Here is a 3,065-nt window from a genome sequence, read left to right as displayed (position 1 = left end):
AGACAGCAGCCCACCAGGCTCCCCGGTCCCTGGGGTTCTCCAGGCAAGAACACTGGAGTGGGTTGCCATTTCCTTCTCCAATGCATGAAAGTGAAAAGTGAAAGTGAAATAGCTCAGTCGTGTCTGACTCTTAGCGACCCCATGGACTGCAGCCTACCAGGCTCCTCTGTCCATGGGATTTTCCAGGCAAGAGTACTGGAGTGGGGTGCCATTGCTCTCTCCAGATGTACTCTGCATATAAGTTAAATAGGCAGGGTGACAATATACTGCCTTGACATACTCCTTTTCCTATTTGGAACCAGTCTGTGGTTCCATGTCCTTAAAAGACAGTTACTTCTAAACTATTTCTATAAAGTCAGCTGTTATTAGTCCCTCTCTTTACTAGTTACAGTGATCATAATTCATTGTAGACCAGCAGAAAACCTGATCTAACAAGTTCACATTCTTGAACTCTGTCTCCATCCAGCAGAGGAAAAAATAGTGGCAGTTTATCTTAGAGTCTAGAGCTTGTGATAAAACTCATTCCATTAAGCAATTTACCAAGTCTTCATATGGTCCCATGGAGAAGGAAATGGCAACCCACTCCAGTATTCTTCCCTGGAGAATCCTATGGACAGAGAAGCCTGGTGGGCTACAGTCCATGGGGTCGCAAGAGTCAGAAACAACTTAACGACTAAACCACCACCACCACTACATTGTCCCAATTCCTGCCAAGCAGATCATTAGAAACTGAAAAAAATGCACATTTTGTGTGACTAAAATGTATGATATTGGGGGAACTAAATCAAAGAGATAGCTTCTGAGTCGATTACAAATATATCTGGAACTAAAATTTATTTTTTTTCACAAGCTAGACAGCATATTAAAAAGCAGAGACGTTACTTTGCCAACAAAGGTCCATATAGTCAACCTATGGTTTTCCAGTAGTCATGTATGGATGTGAGAGTTGGACCATAAAGAAAGCTGAACGCCGAAGAATTGATGCTTTTGAACTATGATGTTGGTGAAGACTCTTGAGAATCCTTTGGACAGCAAGGAGATCAAATCAGTCTATCATAAAGGAAATCAACCCTGAATATTCATTGGAAGGACTGTTGCCAAAGCTGAAGCTCCAATTCTTTGGCTGCCTGAAAAAAACTTTCAAAGAAAGAACTGACTCATTGGAAAAGACCCTGATGCTGGCAAAGTTGAAAGCAGGAGGAGAAGGGGACGACAGAGGATGAGATGGTTGGATGACATCACCAACTCGATGGACATGAATTTGAGCAAGCTCCAGGAGTTGGTGATGGACAGGGAAACCTGGTGTGCTGCAGTCCATGGAGTCACAGAGAGTCGGACACAACTGACTGACTGAACTGAACTGAGAGCTATAAACACCAAACCATACTTGCTTGGTGCTACAGAAATTCTAAGAAATTGATCTATTCACCCATTTCCCTATTAGCCATAACCTCTTAACTTTCTATTTGCACATATGCCTAAGAAAACCCTATTGTGTCCATGTTGAAAAACAAAAAGAAATTCCACCAAACATTTTGTTCTACTTTTGTTAATACTTTTGTTCATATTTTGTGGTATATTTTCTGGCATTTCCTCAATACAGTACACCAACAGTTCATGATATTTTCAAAATTGCCTTACCCATTCCAAGAAACAGGGTGGACAGGGGAACCATGTTTTCTGAAAATGTCCTGTTACTCAGAACCAGAGATGGAAATGGGATGCTTGAGCTTCTATTTATTCTCATTTGACACTTTTAGGTTTATAGAAATCTCTCCATCTGCTCTATAATTTTAAGATCTAGGAGAGATTACTACCTAATAATTATAGACAGAATATTATCTGAGTTTCAGTACAGCATATAATTTATAAGTTACTTTCATTTTATTTGAAGGGCAGATTTTTGACATTACGCAGAATTAATATATTTTAGCTTTGTAGCTATCTCCATGGATAGAGCCTCACCTTATTCCTGACATTCAGTGTGGAGTGGAGGATGCAGATTTAAATGTTTTTTTTAAGAAAAGGAAATCATTCACATGGATTCAGGAAACAATTGTTATTATTGTACCCAACACAGGAGATGCTTGAGATTTATTTTGTTTTCCTATGATATATAAAACACACCAGTGAAGGTTCTTTAAGTATCTCTGAAGAACATGCTATCTGGAAGAATTCCAGTAATTATGATGTTAAACTGGATTTATCTTTAATCCAAATCACATGGTTAATATCAGCATTCAGTTCAGTTGAGTTCAGTTCAGTCGCTCAGTCGTGTCCCACTCTTTGTGACCCCATGAATCGCAGCACGCCAGGCCTCTCTGTCCATTACCAACTCCCGGAGTTCACTCAAACTCACGTCCATCGAGTCGGTGATGCCATCCAGCCATTTCATCCTCTGTCATCCCCTTCTCCTCCTGCCCCCAATCCCTCCCAGCATCAGAGCCTTTTCCAGTGAGTCAACTCTTCACATGAAGTGGCCAAAGTACTGGAGTTTCAGCTTTAGCATCATTCCTTCCAAAGAACACCCAGGGCTAATCTCCTTTAGAATGGACTGGTTGGATCTCCTTGCAGTCCAAGAGACTCTCAAGAGTCTTCTCCAACACCACAGTTCAAAAGCATCAATTCTTCGGCGCTCAGCTTTCTTCACAGTCCAACTCTCACATCCATACATGACTACTGGAAAAACTATAGCCTTGACTAGACGGACCTTTGTTGGCAAAGTAATGTCTCTGCTTTTGAATATGCTGTCTAGGTTGGTCATAACTTTCCTTCCAAGGAGTAAGCGTCTTTTAATTTCATGGCTGCAGTCACCATCTGCAGTGATTTTGGAGCCCAGAAAAATAAAGTCTGACACTGTTTTCACTGTTTCCCCATCTATTTCCTATGAAGTGATGGGACCAGATGCCATGATCTTCGTTTTCTGAGTGTTGAGCTTTAAGCCAACTTTTTCACTTTCCTCTTTCACTTTCATCAAGAGGCTTTTGAGTTCCTCTTCACTTTCTGCCATAAGGGTGGTGTCATCGGCATATCTGAGGCTATTGATATTTCTTCCAGCAATCTTA

Source organism: Bison bison, unplaced genomic scaffold, assembly GCF_000754665.1.
Source record: "Bison bison bison isolate TAMUID 2011002044 unplaced genomic scaffold, Bison_UMD1.0 scf7180017864146, whole genome shotgun sequence".
NCBI classification, from domain to species: domain Eukaryota; kingdom Metazoa; phylum Chordata; class Mammalia; order Artiodactyla; family Bovidae; genus Bison; species Bison bison.
Note: the sequence above shows the minus strand (reverse complement) of the source record.